Source organism: Acinonyx jubatus, chromosome B1 (assembly GCF_027475565.1).
Source record: "Acinonyx jubatus isolate Ajub_Pintada_27869175 chromosome B1, VMU_Ajub_asm_v1.0, whole genome shotgun sequence".
NCBI classification, from domain to species: Eukaryota; Metazoa; Chordata; class Mammalia; order Carnivora; family Felidae; genus Acinonyx; species Acinonyx jubatus.
In genome coordinates, this window is record NC_069382.1 from 45,430,877 (window position 1) to 45,450,098 (window position 19,222).

Here is a 19,222-nt window from a genome sequence, read left to right on the forward strand (position 1 = left end):
ACTGACTTTGACCCATTTTTAAGAAACGCGGTGGAAGAGAGAAAAGAGGTGACTACAATTAGGTCATTTCATTATATTTCATCTTAGTGCAAACTCTGATGGTAATGACTACGTGTCTATAACAAGCCCAAAATGCAGCTCACAAAATCAACACATCCATGCAGAACTTGTACTTTGTGCTGAGAGGATATTATGCTGTCAGACAAGGTTTCATGTCCATGTTTGCATTTGAACAAATTTTAAGAAAGGTGTGATAATGTATAAAAGGCCAATGTAATACACATTTGGGCAATCACAGGCAATTAAATTCAAATCTCAGTGTTCTCTAGTTTTGGAGATACATATCTTTGGTGATCAATTGCGTTACTCTTTCAGTGATGCAACAGTGGGTTAGATGCCCGGCACATTTAATGACCAGCCTCTCTTCTGGAGGAGAGGACGTTTAATACCCTCTGGGCACAAGCTACTTCCATCTTGATTTATTTTCTCTAGATCACTCCTGGATAACCTGTTTTCCTCTTTCTAGTTCCACTTTTATCCTACCCTTGGCGTTATACTAACTAGTATAAAGTGATTATTTAACATTACTACAGTTATTATGATAGAGATAATATCATCCCTTCTATGCCTAGATGATATTATCTTCCCTTCTAGGCACAGAAGGGATGATATTAGGTGGGGATGGTATATTAGCAGTCCTATAACGGATATGATGAAGGCCAGGAAGATATACACTATAGATATTTGATAATTATAGTATTAACCATAATCTAATGAGTCAAAATCACTTGACTTTAATTGTCATATTCAGTCCATTCTAGTCCTTTCTGTGTTCATTCAGAGGCTAGACTTATGGCTAACAGTGAAATTAATAGAACTGCCATGGTAAGCATGGTTGACAGGTTATTTGTCCGTGAGGCTCAGGGTAGAGGCAGGAGGAGAGCTATTTCCAGGTCAAATGATGAGAATGCAATGGCGACTAGGAAAAATTGGATGGAGAAAGGCAGGTGGGCTGATCCTATCGGGTCAAATCCGCACTCATAAGGACTTGCTTTTTCTGCATCGACGTTTAATTGAGGCAGTCATACTACTCCTTCACTTTCCTTCAGCACCTAGAGAAGACACAGATGGAACCTACTGCTCCTCTAGCCCCTCATCCTCACCCAGCTGGGGTGTTCCACACTTAGTGCCCCTATTTTATCAGGCAAGCCAGTTTCACCCAGAACAAACTGCCTTCCTTCCTCATTCTGTCCTCTGCTTCCACATCCAAACATCTCCGCTTCCTAGAGTCATCTTGGTAGCACTACATGTATCTCATTTGACAATAAACATTTAGCTCCAGCTACCAGCATGTGGTATATACACAGACATTGAACAGACGCATTATAACCATAATTTAACCCAGAAAGCAAGAGCGGTGGCTACACCAAAGAGACATCACACAGAAGGAAGCATATGCACTGGGGGACTTTGCATCATACCCTGCCCACCACTGGTGAAGATAACTGAAAGTTGGTTTTAGTGTAAGATGCCTCATTCCTGGGTGTCTGGGAGGCTCAGTCAGTTGAGCGTCCGACTTTGGCTCAGGTCATGATCGCACTCACTGTTTGTGGGTTTGAGCCCCGCATCAGGCACTCTGGTGTCGGCACAGAGCCTGCTTGAGATCCTCTGTCCCCTCTCTCTCTGCTCCACCCCCGCTCACGTTCCCTTGCTCTCAAAAATGAATATTAAAAAAAATAAAAAGATACCTCATTCCTGTTTAAATCCAAAGAATTCTAATTTACCAATAAACAAGGGGCAACAGTTGTAGAACAATTTGTTGTCAGTCTCTAATAAAAAGGGATTTACCTGTCATGAGAAAACCTATTATGGGGAGCCTGGGTGGCTCAGTCGGTTAAGCTTCTGACTTTGGCTCAGGTCATGATCTAGCGGTTCATGAGTTGGAGCCCCACACTGGGCTCTATGCTGACAGCGTGGAGCCTGGAGCCTGCTTTGGATTCTGTGTCTCCCTCTCTCTCTGCCCCTCCCCCCATTCATACTCTGTCTCTGTCTCTCTCTGAAAAATAAATAAACATTAAAAAGAAAGAAGAAAACCCATTATGATCTTTATAATGAAATTTACCCCAAGTACCACTCCATTAATGAGAGTTTAGAATACCTAAAATCATCACCATCCAAAAGCTACCCTCGAAGAGGTCAATTTTAGAAAATAAAATGGCACACAACAGCCAAAAGAAGTCTCAGAACAGCTTTTACTATCAAGAAGGGATGAAAAAGGAATGTGGTGCAGGGCCAACCATGAAGTAAAGAAGAAAGCCTGATCACCACCCTCAGGAGTTCCTGGAGGGCTCAGCCATGTTCCAGCCTGGATGGGAAGGTGCTAATAATGACCCCAAGCCCAAAAGCACTGCTCAGTGTGACAAAGCAGGACAGTGGAATGGATTTTAAAACACACCTGGCCACCAGTCTGTGGCAAAATGCCCTCCATTACCCACTGACACTCATATTTTGCAGTCATTCATTTATTTATCTGATGAATATTCAAACACGCACTGAATGTCAGAGGTGGTCTTGAGAATTGGGTAAAATGAGATCAACAAAACCCTCACTGCCTCTTCTTACATGGATCTTATGGTTAATGGGTAAGATGGAAATAAAGAAGTCAATCTACATCGCCACCAGAAAATAAGAGCTGGGAGTAACACTGTCACCAATATCTGGGATGAAATGCTTACTGTAAGGCCAAGAGGAATGGACTTTTAAAATCGCCATCATGGAACTGGTCTGCTTAAATTAGGTCTGGGAGCTTCTGTTCCACTCTACTCTCCTAGTTGAGAAACTCTGAGTGTAAACTGCCTGGTTTTCTGATTGCTAATTGCCTTACTCTTGCTATTTGTGGTACCTAGAAAGCTGCTCCCTCATGTCCCCACCCACGTCTTCATTTACCAGAGATCCCCACAAATAGCTGGTCAGTATGTTGGGCAAATCTGACCCATAAGCAAATTACTTCCAGAGAGTTAACAGCCAGAAAGGGCTCTGGAGACCAAAACCAAAAGAGTCCTAGCACTTGAAAATAAAAGAAAGCCCTTTTTTTTTTTTTTTAATAATAACATTTATTTATTTTTGAGAGGGAGAGACAGAGCACAAGGGGATGGGCAGAGAGAGAGGGGGACACAGAATCCGAAGCAGGCTCTAGGCTCCGAGCTGTCAGCACAGAGCCCAATGCAGGGCTTGAACTCACGAATCTCAAGATTATGCCCTAAACTGAAGTTGGATGCACAACAGACTGAGCCACCCAGGTACCCCATCAAAGAAAGCCTTCCTGAAGGAATTTCAGCTCAGAGGAAATTAAAACCACCATAACCAAGTAGAGGTTTGGCTTCAAATTGAAAACTTATATAAAAATAAACCATACACAAAAGTAAATAGCCAACAGACTAGGAAAATATTTGCTAAAAGTCTGGAAGAAAGGAAAAAATATGATCCAAGGAACCTTAATCTCAATAGCTCGAGCTCTTATAAATTGATAAAATTTTTTTTCTTTGGTAAAAAGGATTTTTTTCCTTTTTTTTTTTTTTCTGTATTTTTCCTTTTTTTCCTGTATTTCCATCCTTGGTAATACAGCATAAAGATAAAGGAAAAAAGAGATACATGGCAATTAGAAATTGAGTAATTATCCTACACAACTAATATAAAAGTTAGACAATGTAATGAAGTTTTCCTACCAAAATGCCAAAGAGTAAAATTATACACACATACATAGACACACACATACATATAGTTTTTATTTTTGTGGTTTGATCTTTGCTCACCTTGCAGAGAATGGGGCATTTCTGCTATTGCTTCTCTACCATTATCCCCTTTCTTAGCAACCCCTTTCAGTAGCAGCCTCTACCTGGGCTGTCTGCTGCTTCCATACTTGCCTCCACAGTTGATTGTCCACAAAGGGATCAGATCATGTCACTTTCTGGGTCTAAATCTTTCAATGGTCTTGAATCCCACTTAGAACAAAATCGCAAATCCTTACACCAAGGCTAACAAAGTCCTTCTCAGTCTGGCCCACCAATCAGTTCTCTACCTCAGAATCCCCAAGTAGCCCCTGCTCACTCGACTCCAGCCCTACTGAAATCCTTCATGTCCTAGAATGCTCAAAGCAAGTTCCCAACTCAGGGCCTTAACATGTGCGGATTCCTCTGCCTGGAAGGGCTTTCCCACAGGCACCCCATGGCTCAATCTCACTTTCCATTCAGGTCTCAGAGCAAAGTTACCTCCTCAGGTCTTGCCCAACAGTCCTTTTTATTATAGCAACCCCCCTCTCCTCTCTACTGCTCGCCCTGTCCACTTCAATCTTCTTCCTAATATTTATCTCCATCTGATAGTCTTTTTTTTTTTAAGTTTATTTATTTGGGGAGAGTCAGAGATAGTATGAGTGGGGGAGGGGCAGAGAGAGAGGGAGAGAGAGAACCTCAAGCAGGCTCCCTACTGTCAGCAATGAGCCCAACACAGGGCTCAAACTCACGAAGCCGCGAGATCATGACCTGAGCTGAAAGCAAGAGTTGGATGCTTAACCAACTGAGCCACCCAGGCGTCCCTCCATCTGATAATCTTAAAGATAGTAATGCTTTATATGTTCTCATTATTATGATCCCAGGAATTTACTAGGAAAGTATTGGGGCTACAAATGAGGATTTAGTTATTTATTTTTTCTCATTATTGTAAATTTTCTTTCTTTCTTTCTTTCTTTTTAATATAATCATCAAATTGGTAACATACAGTGTGTAAGGTGTGCTCTTGGTTTTGGGGGTAGATTCCTGTGGTTCATCGCTTACATACAACACCCAGTGCTCATCCCAATAAGTGCCCTCCTCAATACCCATCACCCATTCTCTGCTCTTCCCCCCTCCCATCTACCCTCAGTCTGTTCTCTGTATTTTAGAGTCTCTTATGGTCTGCCTCCCTCCCTCTCTGTACAAACAAGGATTTAAACACCATAAATTGTTTTTGGTGGAGAAAGGGAGGGAGGGGGAGAGGGAAGGAAGAGGAAAAAAGAAAAACGTGTGCCAAAGCCACACATCAAATAGAACTTTGTTTAAATTAATTATGATTCAAAAACATGATTTCATGTTACATAGACATGAAAAGTCATGATTTTAACTAGTGAAAACAGAAAAAGCTCCTCATATATGAAGAGTCAAAATTAGATGTTTAGTGTTACCACAAAGTTATAAAACAAACATACATATACTTTTAAAAAATGACTGGAAGAAAATGTAGTGTGTTTACAGGTGCTTTAGGAGAACACTACAGGTAACCGTTCTTTTCTTCCTGGTGGTTAATTGTGGCACATTCAACAAAAAACTATTTAGTGATCTGAAGAAAAATCACGTTAGCTTAAAAAAAGTCTCATTTAATTACCATGTGGCACAGTGGTTTTCAAATTTATATTTAACCCTGGAATGTTTCCTCAGTTCAATGCTCCTATGAAAGCACAAGATGAAAAATAGATAAGGAAATTTCTTATAACTGATGAAGAGCCACAGATGTGAGGGACCCTTAGCTGTTTTACCATGGCCATTCCCAGACCACTGTTTGCAGAACTCCAGGAGAGATCATTCATGTCCTTCACTACGACAATCATGCCCTGTAGAGATGTTCAGTGTACCACCATATAAGTTGAACCCCCCATACAATCGACCCCCTACCCACTCACCCACCCACATGTACTATGGACGTATACAATGGTCTGCTGCTGGGACTCCCCATGTCATAGCTTGAAAAACACTGACAAAGGATGAATTAGGGATCGTAGTTACATATACACGTTGTGGTGTACTTAGTGTTTATGGTGTCATGACTGAGGTCCCTTAATCCAATTATGTTTATAAATAAGCAGTGCATTAGTAGACTTCTAACTGTGGGCCCGTTTTTTATCTGTAAACTAATAGTTTATCCATTAAACGGACAGCAGGATCTTTATGAGGAAATCAGTTTGTGTTTTCTGGGCTTATAAAAATGACAAATTGCTTTTGGATTTATGCTTTTGTCACTTAAGGAAATTTTAAAACATTTTTGATGAGCTAAGTGCTCCTAAATGGAGAATAGTTTAATAAATAAGATAGAAAAAGCACTCCCTACACCAGAAGTTGCAAACTCAAATGTTCCTAGGGGCCAAGGAGGGAACATAAATTACTAAAGTGGCCCTGGGTGCAAGACATCCATGTGCATTGCTTGCATATTAAAGACAAGGGGCTGTTCTTCATTTCCACGAAGGGATGAGCTCATGCTCATTTGTCTTAAAAAATGTTATTTCTTTCTGTCTCCTTTTGTTTTCCCACTTTAGGGAGAGACATGGGTATTAAAAAAACAATAAAACGAGTGCAGTAAAAATGGCAATGACCTCATTTTTGCTTAAAAATCTCTTGCTTTTGGGGTGTCTGAGTGGTTCGGTCAATTAAGCGTCCAACTTTGGCTCAGGTCATGATCTCAGAGCTCATGGGTTCGAGCCCCGCGTTGGGCTCTATGCTGAAATCTCAGAGCCTGGAGCCTGCTTCGCATTCTGTGTCTCCCTCTCTGTCTGCCCCTCCCTCCCACCCTCTCTCTCTCTCTCTCTCTCTCTCTCTCTCTCTCTCACACACACACACACACACACACACACACACAAATAAACATTAAAAAATTAAGGGGTGCCTGGGTGGCTCAGTTGGTTGAGCGACCGACTTTGGTTCAGGTCATGATCTCACGGTTTGTGAGTTCGAGCCCCGCGTCGGGCTCTGGGCTGACAGCTCAGAGACTGGAGCCTGCTTCTGATTCTGTGTCTCCCTCTCTCTCTGCCCCTCCCCCACTCATGCTGTGTCTCTCTCTGTCTCAGAAATAAATAAACATTAAAAAAAAAATTTTTTTAAAGAGAAAAATTAAAAAAAAAAATCTCGCTTTTCACGTATCACGGTAGAAGTCAAATTTCTGGAGTATTCCGTCTCAGTGTCAGGATGTATGGGGAAGTGGTGGCCATTTATGACAAAATGCAGATTACATGACCCAAGCAAAGGTGCAGCCACCAGTCACGTTCAGACTGTTGCAACCAGTGTAACCAGGGCTTCAAATTTTCAGGGGAAAATGGGGATGTATATTCTAATGTATTACTTCTTTCTTTTTTTTTTAAAGATTTTTTAAAAAGTTTATTCATTTTGAAAGAGGGGCAGAGGGGTAGAGAGAGATGCAGAGAGAGAATCCCAGACAGGGACGTGGGGCTCGAACCCATGAACCATGAGATCATGACCTGAGCGGCAGTCAGACACACGACTGACTGAGCCACCCAGGTGCCTCACTCATGTATTATTTCTTGATTCTAACATGATGCCTCAAAATATATTGTGAGGGCCAAACAAAATATATTCATGAACTGGACTCACTCCCTCTTCTCCATAGATACACACCAGCTTTCTGGCCCCTCGTGCACATTACCACAAAGAGGAGTTCAATCGCCGTCACTCAAGTTCATTCTATTTCATTAACTCTGCCTCCCTCATCATTCTAACATGTTATGGTTCAGATATATCAGAGGCCACTCTCAAGGCTTTCTCAGAGAAATGTCTGACAAGTATCATAAGGGCATGAATATTGAGTCAGATTATTTTGCAAGAGCTTGCCAGCGCTGGAGGGCCTTAATTATGCGCTTAACGAAAGCCACACAAATTTTCAAATTAGCATTATAGGATCAATACATTGACTACCTTGAGGCTAAGGGACATTTGTATCACTAAAGTCAAATGACCTCGTGCTAAGAGGTCATCTCTTTGACAGAGAGGCTTACCAGTGCAGAAGGTTACTGGAGGCATTCACCCCTCAGAGAAACAATTCTTCACATGCTTCTCCTTATTTGGTATAGATGGATAATCCCAGTTAGGAGTGTGTGAAGAAACTAGTTACTTAGACGTAATGAGCTTATGGATTTGCAGGATGCCCGCATCTATTAGCATAGTGTTATGTACAGATGGCCTGCAATTTGCAGATTTTTCCAGTTTATATAAACAAATCTGGAAAAGCAGACCATCAAAGACAATTAGATTTCATGCCAGATAGCAGGTTCCTGATCAGTCATTCCGGTTAGCCAGGGACCCAAGGTATGGAATCCACAAGCCTACAGATGTTCTCAACGATAGGCAGCAAGGAGTAATTAGATGGGGAAGGGACCTCTTTTGGAAGACTAATGGATTGAGGCTTTGTGGGAAGTTAATCTTATTCGAGACCTGGGTTATAGGTGAAAATGGCTGCATGAGACCTAACATTTCACCTCTTCTGACCTTTGTCAAAGACATTTATGTATATACACACATAAACCTTATACTTAAATGTTTATTTCCATCAGACAGTATGTTAGAATTCTAATGCTCGTGTTCTTCTTCTTAATATTCCAAAAGAGAATGAGAAGGCAGTTTTATTAACCTTTAAGAAATGTAAAAAAAGGAAAAAAAAAAAAAAAAGAAAACCAGACCAGAAAGAAAAAAATCCATTTTAATAGGCAAGCTCTCTTCCCAGACAGGATCCCAAACCTCTCCTCCTTTGAATTCTAGATAACATCAACCTGACACTTTTCCTTCATATCCCAGAGAAAATGCCAATGAGGACCCATTTGTTGATAGCATCTACCAAGTATTCCTATCCTCCAATTCCAGCCATCTCTCTCAGGATTTGCTAGACTGGTTACAAAATCGAGTTGCTCATATATACTATAGATGTAACCTCAGATTTATGACCTTTAAAGGTACTCCATTCAGCTATTCATTGCCTGTGATCATTTTCTTAACAATACTACCCAGTGGCACTCTAAGAACATGAACAATGTTTTAAATATTCTTATGTCTTGCATAGAACTTTCTCCTGAGGATGTTCAATGGCACCTATTGAACACATTTTCTAGCTCAAACTGATGTGCCTACAAATTTAGAGAGTGGTGTGATTCGCCTACACACATAAAACTTCAAACTACATCGTGGAGTAGGGTCAAAAGAGAAGAATAGCCTTGTTTTAGATCCCAGGGTTGAACACAGACATGATGTAGAGAGACATTTTTGGTGTAGTTGTTCTTAAATATATTCTGGGAGCCACTTGATAACTGCTACATATGGTCTTAACGTCGAATTTCAGGTATTTGCTCTGAAGTATGGATTACATCAGAGGAATCAATGTTTCTTTCCTCCCTACTACATCTAAAGATGGCTTGGGAAGGCAACCTTCCCAAGGTCCAATAAGACAGGGTGGAGAAACAGACTACCTTAGGGAGTAGGAGACACAGAGCCAAGGAAATACTGGATGGCTGGAGCAACTTCCAACGCGTCCATTCCCTTCGTAACCTCTCAAACTTTCTGTGAAGTTACCATCTTACAAAATGACAAGCGTGATGACTTCTGTGAGAAAATGAACAGAGAGCAAAGGAATTCATTCTAGCTGGTAAGGGGCTAAATTGAGATGGCATCTAAGGATAGAGAGGTGGAAGAGAGTAGAGCAGACAGAGGTAAAGACAGGGTTCCATAGGAACTAAAGGGAAGGCTCTGGACTTCCACCTTTTAGGAAATTGGTCTAGCCAGTAAATTTCTCATTTACTTTAAGTCACATTCATCAGTGAGTATTTCCCAGGCATTTCTTCTGCAATCACTAACACTATACATGTGTTGATATAATCCTCAGAAGGTCTCCATGATATGACCAACATTTTTATCACCTCCATTTTACAGATATAGAAACAGAGATGTTAAGTACCTTGCCCAGGGTGATACAGGGTAGTCAATGGCAAGGCCAGAATTGGAATCCCAGAATTGCCTGCAACCACTGTGCTCAGTCATCCATATCACTTTCAAGATTTCGGTAGAATGACCATATGCTATTTGCAAAATTACATCAAAACATAGAGGATTGCCACCATGGAAGATAATTTTGAAAATATATGTCAGGATTTCATGATCATTCCTAAGGAAGAGCTGCAAATATTTTCTTGATAAAAGCCACATTGTTAGAGTGTATTGTCTCCTAGAGGGCTGATTTAAAGGACAGCTCTCATTTGACTGTGTACATTCTGGTTATATTATACTCACTAACAGGTCAGAATGTGGCCGGAATTATTCTGACATCAAAAATTACTCAATATTTGTCCACGTATATAACTCAAGAAAAGTTATGGTTAGCCCTCTCAAAGCGATCTGGTGTTTTATTTGCTTTTATGGCCATAAGCAGAAGTGAGTGGAGCACATAGTCCATGAAATCAGGCTGTGACGATACAGCCTGCAGTCTTAAAATATTTAAGAAGGCCAGCTGTATCTAAGTCTGTTGGGTGACGCGTAGAAAAGCATTCGCTTTCCTGAGAAAAGGGCTAGGTACTTCTGGCCTTTTCCCTGTTTGGGCATGAATGGGATTCTAGAGACATGACAGCCATCTTGTGACCATGAAGAAAAGGCAGGAACTCACAGAAGTCTTGGTCATGGTCTTTGTATTCACAAGTGAACACACTGAGATCTAATACATTATCTCATTTGATCCTCAGAACTCTAAGGTAGGCAAAGAAAACCTTTTCGTCCCATTCCACAGGTTACAGAATTTGCCTAACAGAACATCCTAGGAAAATAGAACCAGAACCATAGCCTTCAAATACTTACTCTGCCACAAAACATTGGCCACTTCCTTATATCTTTTATTGACCACATAAAAGTACCGCTCTTTAACATTTCCCACAATTTGACTTCGCATTCTTGAATAAGTCTTAACTGGGACTCTCCTATTGTGTAGAGTGACATTCCTCAGCTCATAATGGAGCGTATGGTCTTCTAAGGTTAGGTTAGGCCATTACTTGCTTTGCTACTTTCAGATTAGATGTCACCTGTCTTCCCCTCTCTCCTTGATAAGACTTCCTTCAAGTTATTTATAACAGTACTATTAGGTTTCCCCCTTTGTCTTCCTTTACTTGCCAGGCTGTATAGATTGATTCTAAAGCCACCTACGCTGCAGTGTCTTCAATTTAACTCCACTTATCTGATTATGCATCACAAAAGGAAGCAGGAATTCAGCTTAATTGTGAAAATACAGCAGCAGAACCAGGCAAATGATAGAAACCTAATGATCACAGATTGAATGGCACTCACTGATGCTGAATGAAACGACAGATGTGTGTACCTGTGTAGAAACCTGAATTCTGATGATGGAGTTTCATGTTCTGACATTGTAGGTCTCCTGTCAGATCAGTATCGTCCTTCAACTTCCCCTTAGTTATGAAAGTCAGCCACAGTCTCATGTTATTTTTTTTAATTCATTTTGACAGGTAAATGGTCTCTGAGAAAGTGAACACCCTGATCCACTGTTTACTGACACTGTAACACCGTCACGAGGGAAGAATGAGCCTTGTATACATTAATGTAAAACATTTACAAGAATGATGATCAGAGACAGAAGACAACATTGAACACACTTGGCATCAATAGAAGAACAGGGAGGGAGACACAATGGGCAGGTGATTTGTAAGTGAAGGCATATGCTACCATTTGCTTTTCAGCTGTGTTTTCGATAGTGCAGTCCATCCTACTTTTGCTAATTCTACCTTTGCTCATTCCCATCTGCTAGGGAAAAAGGAATTCTGGGTTTGAGCCATTGATGATGCAACATCTAGAAGATGCTTCCAAAGCGTGATATCCCAAGGAGTGATCAGAAACATAGTGTAACGTGCCATCTCATTTTAAAAGACTATTTTAGGATGGCAAGAACTCTAACAAGATTACAAAGAGCTGGCATTCAGAGAGACTCAAAACTGTTTCCGTCTTCACATTTCCTCCCATAATTTCTGGTAGGTAAATAAGGTTTAAAGGTGGTGGCTGCGACACTCTCAACAATAGCCAAATTATGGGAAGAGCCTAAATGTCCATCAACTGATGAATGGATAAAGAAATTGTGGTTTATATACACAATGGAGTACTACGTGGCAATGAGAAAGAATGAAATATGGCCCTTTGTAGCAACATGGATGGAACTGGAGAGTGTGATGCTAAGTGAAATAAGCCATAGAGAGAAAGACAGATGCCATATGGTTTCACTCTTATGTGGATCCTGAGAAACTTAACAGAAACCCATGGGGGACGGGAAGGAAAAAAAAAAAAAACAGGTTAGAGTGGGAGAGAGCCAAAGCATAAGAGACTCTTAAAAACTGAGAACAAACTGAGGGTTGATGGGGGGTGGGAGGGAGGGGAGGGTGGGTGATGGGTATTGAGGAGGGCACCTTTTGGGATGAGCACTGGGTGTTGTATGGAAACCAATTTGACAATAAACTTCATATATTGAAGAAAAATAAAGGTGGTGGCTGCGAGACAGTAATTAACAGTTCCCTTTTTCTGTTCTTTGCTACCATGTAATGTATACTCAAGTGCTGAGAAAATAGCCAGCTTTTTAAGGATTAAAGCATTAAAGGCTCCAAATGTTCATATCATAAACTGGTTTTAAAAGCTGATATCTAGTTACATACAATTGGATAAAGATACACCAACACGTATCACTTACACATATATACACACCATTTGAGAAATCAAGTCTGCTCAGAATAAAAATGTCTCTATCAGCCACAGTGAAAGGCTAATCATGTAATGATCTACAAAGGAAATGCATGGACAGGTATGGATTAGCTCAGCTTCCGTATACTGGGTGGCTGAGAAGGAATTAGCATAATCATAAATTTGTTCCAATTACAGAAGGCAATTATCAGAGACCAGCTACAGCATTATCAAAATGAAATCACCAAAGTGCATCTACATTCCAGGTAGACGCCACTGAGTTAATAGTGCTTAACAAAAAAAAAAAAAAGCTCTACACTCATTCATCTTTCATCTCTTTGATTACTATACACTCCATACAAGTTCCTTTCTAGCTGACAGACACAAAGCCACTATGAAAGAAGAAAAAAAAAATACATGCTGTAAGAAAAAATAAATCATGCCTAATATAATAACACCACTGTAAAGTCTAAAGCCTTGTATGGATAATTTTTCTAGATCAGTGGTTTCAGCCAGTGCTTTTTCAGCTTTAGACTGTAATTCCCATCACCTCCTTTGTGTTCTCCCCAAAATATTGATTAGGAATAGAACTGTGACTGAACCTGTCATCATCTGCTCCAAACAAAAGTTCTTTGTGCAGAAACGTGGTGCTGTTTTACTTGGGTCACTCCACTGCTGTTCATACTGTTTTCACTCTGCATAAATGATGGAAATCCTAAATGGCCTTGTTAACCACTCCCAACCTACAAAGACTACAGGAGAGTCAAACCTATTTTATAAAGAGGGCAACAGATTTAGTCTCCAAATTTTAGAGCTGAAAAGACAAGTCAATCTAATTAGCTGAGATTATACGTATCTATTAGAATGTGCCCAGCACTTAGGGGAACAGACATTAAAGAGTTAACTCAAGAGACGGCAGATTACAGAGAGAGACAGAAAGGTATTTCCACTGTGACTACATACAGTGGGTTGTACTGTTACAAAGGATGGTGAGCCCAGGGGAGCTGGAGGAGGGAAAAGAGGAAGGAAGGAAAGGGAAGGGAGACTAATGACATTTTACTCGTACTGATAGTCTGCTATGTATTAGACCATTCTAGGATCTTCTACATCTTACACCAGTTGGTGAGTGGGACATCTTTAAGTATGTTTTTACAGTTAAAAAATAAGCAGTCAAGAACTGAAATATTCAAACATGCTCAAAATTCTAGCATCTTCATCAGCAAGAAAACAAAATTTCCTTCCTTTCTTGAATTCTTTGGCAAATACTCATTTCTAAGTCATTACGAGGTTCCTTCCACCCCCACCAACTCACTGGAGTTGCTTCTGCTAAGACCACCAGTGATCTCCAAGTTGCTACATTCACTGAATGCACACTGTTTTGCATCCTTACTTAACTTTCAGGGATGCGAACATTCTCGCAATTTCTCTTCCTTTTTTGTTTGTTTTTTTTTTTTTTTTAATAATGCCACATGTTCTCTCTTCCTACCCTTCTGGCCAATCCTGTCCTGTCTCTTTTGTTGGCTTCTCCTCTATCCAAACATGTTGCATTTATTTATTTTTTTTTTATAGCCCTCAGGATTAGGGTCCTCTCCACACCTCACTGTGCAGCGTCTTTGCATATCATATCACCAGACTCATGTGTCTTTCATGGATATACACTGGACATTTCCAAATCGTACCTTCAGTTCACTGACCTTGAGCTATAGCCTCTTCTATTCAAATGCCGATTCAGCATCTATTTGTGTGTGCTTCGAAGATACTTTAAGTTCAACCTGTGGAACTGGATTTGAAATTTTTTTCTTGCAGAAGTAAGAAAAAGGCAGAAGATTTCTTTACGTGTTTGACATTACAATATTTGAACCTTACCATCTGAAAATACAAGATTCACTGAAAAAATTGGGAGGGTTGGTGACATAATGATTTCACATTAAAAAGCACACTTGATATAATGTATAGAATATATGACACAAGGAGGGCCAGGCAAAGCTAGGGCAGAGAAACCCTTCAAAGACTATGATGGGTATGCACTAGGAGCCCTGATAAGAAGTGAAGGAGCAAAACAGAATGAATAGAAATTTGTGACTGATTTGATGTAAGACTTAAAGAGGTGGCAGTCAAAATATGGCACCTGTATTTCTGACTTGGACAAGTGATACAGGGAACATCAGATGAAAAGGGCATCTTTAGATGCTGTACTGATAGGCATTGACTGAATATCACCTTGGTCCTAATATACAAAGAGTACTCTCAAATCAGAAAGAAACAGACAAACAAACATGGTAACAGAAAAATAAGCTGAGTACTTAAATAATTAATGCAGTGACACAGTTAAGTTTATGATGCAAATAAGGCATTGAAATAAACATTAAATTTTTTTAAAATATTTACTTTTAAAAGAGAGAGAGAGAGAGAGAGAGGGGGCAGGCAGAAAGACGGAGACACAGAATCCAAAGCAGGCTCCAGGCTCTGAGCTGTTAGCACAGAGCCCTATGTGGGGCTCGAACTGATGAACTGCCAGATCATGACCTGAGTCAAAGTCGGACACTTAATCGGCTGAGGCACCCAGGCGCCCCTGAAATAAACATAAACCCAGATCTCTCTTCAGCTTCAGACCAACATAGTCAACTGGTGCATATTTACTTCACAGGCTTCAGGATAAATTGTATCCAAGCCTATAGGCATATATAAAATCAAGCAGAAAGTGTAAGATGTGGGGGGCGGGGGCAAGGGGAGGGGAGTTAAGATACAACCATGAAGAAAAGCAGCATTTTAAGATCACAAAAGGGAAGAAGAGACTGCAAAAATATCGTTGATATTAAGGTAAGACAGAAATCAGAAATATACGCATCATGGAAACCAAGAAAGAAAACATTTTAAGTAGCACTTAAAAATTACCACTGAAGTAAAAGGTAAGGATAGAAAAATCCCAGGCTCCATTTCAACACGAAGCTCCTCCTTTAGCATGTTAACTAAAGAACATTACTCTACCTTTGTTAATGTAAATAACAATAATTATGATAAGAATAATGTTTTCCTCCTCTGTTCACTTTCCTCATTATTCCCTCAAATTTCTCCAAAGTTAACTGGCTACTTGAAAAATCAAATGGTATCTCTATCTCACTCCTTACAGTAAAACCAACCCCAGGTATATAAAATATTAAAAATATAGTAAGAGAAGCCACAAAAGTACCACAGGAAAGCATGGGTGAATATTCTGGTGATTTTAGACTAGAAAAGGATTTCCTGCATGGTATAAAAGCAAAAGCCACAAAGACTATTCAAATTTAGAAGTTCAACATATCTAAAAAATGCCTTAAAGATAAACATAAAAAGATGTTTCAAACATATGACACAGTGTTATAATACTAAAATCAACGGAGATATTAAATTTGTTTTGAAATTTGGAAAGCATGGTGCCTCCAATAAAAATGGATGCTGGATAGTATGTTCTACCAGTATGTACTGAATAAATATCAGCCTGCTTTGTAATATACATGGATCATCCTAAAATCAATAGGAAATACACTGTGGTGTCTGGGTGGCTCATTTGGTTAAGCATCTGACTCTTGATTTCGGCTCAGGTCATGAGCTCAGTTTGCGAGATCGAGCCCTGCACTGGGCTCTGTGCTGACAGCACAGAGTCTGCTTGGGATTCTCTCTCACTCACTCTCTCTCAAAATAAATAAACAAACATTAAAAAAATAAAATCAGTAGGAAACACAAATTCCTACAGAAAATGAGATAAGAATTTGAATAGATTATTTAGAGGAGAAAAATATACATGGAAACTCACATATAAAAAGTCTCTAATAATGCAAATGAAAATATTACTGTTAGCTTAATACCATGGCAAATCCTGAAAATATGCAGGGTTATCAAAATTGTAGAGAAATACATGTTTTCATTTAGTTAGGCAATGGTCTAAATGAGTACATCCCTTTTGTGGGACCATCTATCATTTTTATCAAAACCGAACATACTGACATTGTTTGATGTAAATTTCCACTGGTTTCAGTGGGGAAATCATCAGTTAAGATCCAGAGATATATTATAGCCTTGTTTACAATAATGAAGAAACTGGAAACTTAATTGGTCACTAACAGGTTAAATCAATTATGAGCATTTATTCACTGGAATACTACGGAAATATCAAAAAGAATGATGCAATTCTTAAAATACTCATAAATAAAATCATGAATAAATGGAAGGTAGTTCACCAAATGTTATTTGGGTGACAGAATTTTCAGTGATCAAAACTTCTTTTTTTTTTTTTTTTTGTTTTTTAGGGTTTATTTATTTATTTTGAGAGAGAGAGGGAGAAAGAGCCAGAGAGTGAACAGGGGAGGGGTGGAGACAGAGAACCCGAAGCAGGCTCTGAGCTGTCAGTGGGGAGCCCAACATGGAGCTTGATCCCACAATCCTGAGATCACAACCTGAGCTGAAATCCAGAGTTGGACGATTAACTGGCTGAGCCAGCCGGGTGCCCCATTTCCTTCTTTATAAATACCTACACTGCTGAAATTTTCAGTATGAGCTAGTCAACAAAATTTCTGGCTCTCTCTTTTCAAAGTATGGTCTTAGCTCCTGGTCCTTTTTTCGTTTGGTGAGGTCATGTGACTAGTTCTGGTCAATGAGTTTGCAGAAGTCACTTGTCAGTTTCAGGCCTGAGTGTGTAATTTCCTGTGTTGAGACTCTTTTGACTTCTCTTTCTCCCTCTGCCACAACAGCTCACAGTGTTTCTGAGAATGGCTATTCCATTAACCTTGGAGCTGCAGAAAGAGCATCATGAAGCTCAGCTCCTAGATGACATGTGACGGCCATGTAACACAAGAGAGAAATCAATCTTTGTTGTTTTAAGGCTATTGAGATTTCTAGGTTGGTTGTTACTTTATCATAATCTAGTTTACCTTATTTTCTGCAATCCATGTTATGTTTTTAAACAGAAGGAAAAAGCTATTTTCATTAAAGCAAGTTATGTTCCTCAAAATGTTTGTAACACTCCTGGTCTGTAAGAGGTAAACAAATTATATTAAATTGCATATCTTTTCCCCTGCCACAAACTAATACATTAACTAAAAAAGCAATCCATTTCTAGATGGCTAGCAGGCCAAGGGAGGGTGTCCCACATCGCATTTTATCTTCATAGGTGTCCTTACCTGGTTATTTGAGGTGACTCCTTGATTTCTGCACAATTCTTACACGGTGCAAATCATGGGTAGTGAGTCACTGCATTAAAACTCTAACCTCTAAATCCATGGAGGAGAACTTACATGAAATTATATTACTTTTACATGTCATGGTTACTTCAGTTAACTATACAATTTCGTTAACAAACTTGGGTTTTTTCCAATTCTGTTTTTATTTATTGACTTTCTTAAAAACACAGGTAGTTTCATGGGTTACAAACATTCCAAACATACACAAAGAAGTGACTTTGCACATCCACCATTTTCTCATTTGGGGAGGGCATTTACATTTTCCATTCTAATCAGCCTGGTCAATTAAATCGGACGGTTTCCTATTTGTTTCTTCCCAGTTTATCCCTCTTTTCTTTGCATTCTGGTTTTTATGAACTAGCTCAAAGCTGCTGTTTGGTCATCACGACACTACAGGGAATGTTTAGAAAATAAACTAAATTGCCTCCGTGATTTTTTTTTTTTTCAAATTTGCTGAAAATGAGATTTTTCAACAACCTCTATTCCATAGCCTCCTCCTTCCTTTTTAATTTAAATTTTGGTACTAAAATGAGCTTACAATACTCCATTAATATCACTAGGGGAGAGACTTTTTTCCTATGCAGTGTACAGGTTAATCTATAATTCTCTCCTCTCGTCTCTTTCATTGTTCTGTGACATGTATTGTATTAATTTTATATCTGTATATAACATATTTAGCAGTTTATCTGCCTTAAAAATTCTACCTTTCCATATTACTTATCAAAATTAATCGATGATCAAATGATCAAAACTGTTGAAAAAAGAAAAGTATAATCTACTTTGGAATTAAATATTTGATCATTTTGGGAAAAGTAAATGTACATATGTGTATCTTAAGTGAGTACATTGTTCTTAAATACTTAGCTGAATATAAGGCTCAGAAGACCAGTAGTCTAGTATGCTAGACCATAAAAATATACATTGCACTTTCTCTGCTGATAACTCACAAATTCTACAATCTACATAAAGATTATCCAGAGTTGATTCTGTGTAGTATTTACCTGTTAAATCAGTGTGGAGTTAATGCCCCATTACTCCTCTGTTAAATGAAAAACAAACAAACAAACAAACAAAAAACCCTTTCTTTCCCCTACTCACAGGGCCCTTGGGAGGTTGAAAATAAAGTATGGACGAAGGGATTTTTGTACAAGTGTAAAGCAATAAATTAATGTAACGTGGTAGCAGATTCCAGAACAGATGGTCAGGTGGCTTCACTCATGATACAAAGTCAATGGTTCAAAAGGATGAGACCAGACAACAGCAGGTTGAATACGTGCCCTGCATGCCACTCAAGGAATCTGAACTCGACCCTGAAGGCACTAAGCAGCCACTGATGGGTTTTAACCAAAAGAGCTTTGGTTAAGAAAAACATCATTCTGGTATCAATGCAGAAAGGGCCAAGTGACGCTGGATTAGAGATGCCAGATAGGGAGTTACTACTTCACCAAGGGAGAGACACGATGAAGATCCCCAAATGAGGCGATC

At 39.5% G+C, this 19,222-nt stretch overlaps 1 protein-coding gene across 8 annotated transcripts in view; it reads right to left on the reverse strand.

The window, feature by feature from the left end:
* Window positions 1-19,222, reverse strand: part of UNC5D (unc-5 netrin receptor D) — a 543,854-nt gene that overhangs the window by 106,664 nt on the left and 417,968 nt on the right. The window lies entirely within an intron of this gene.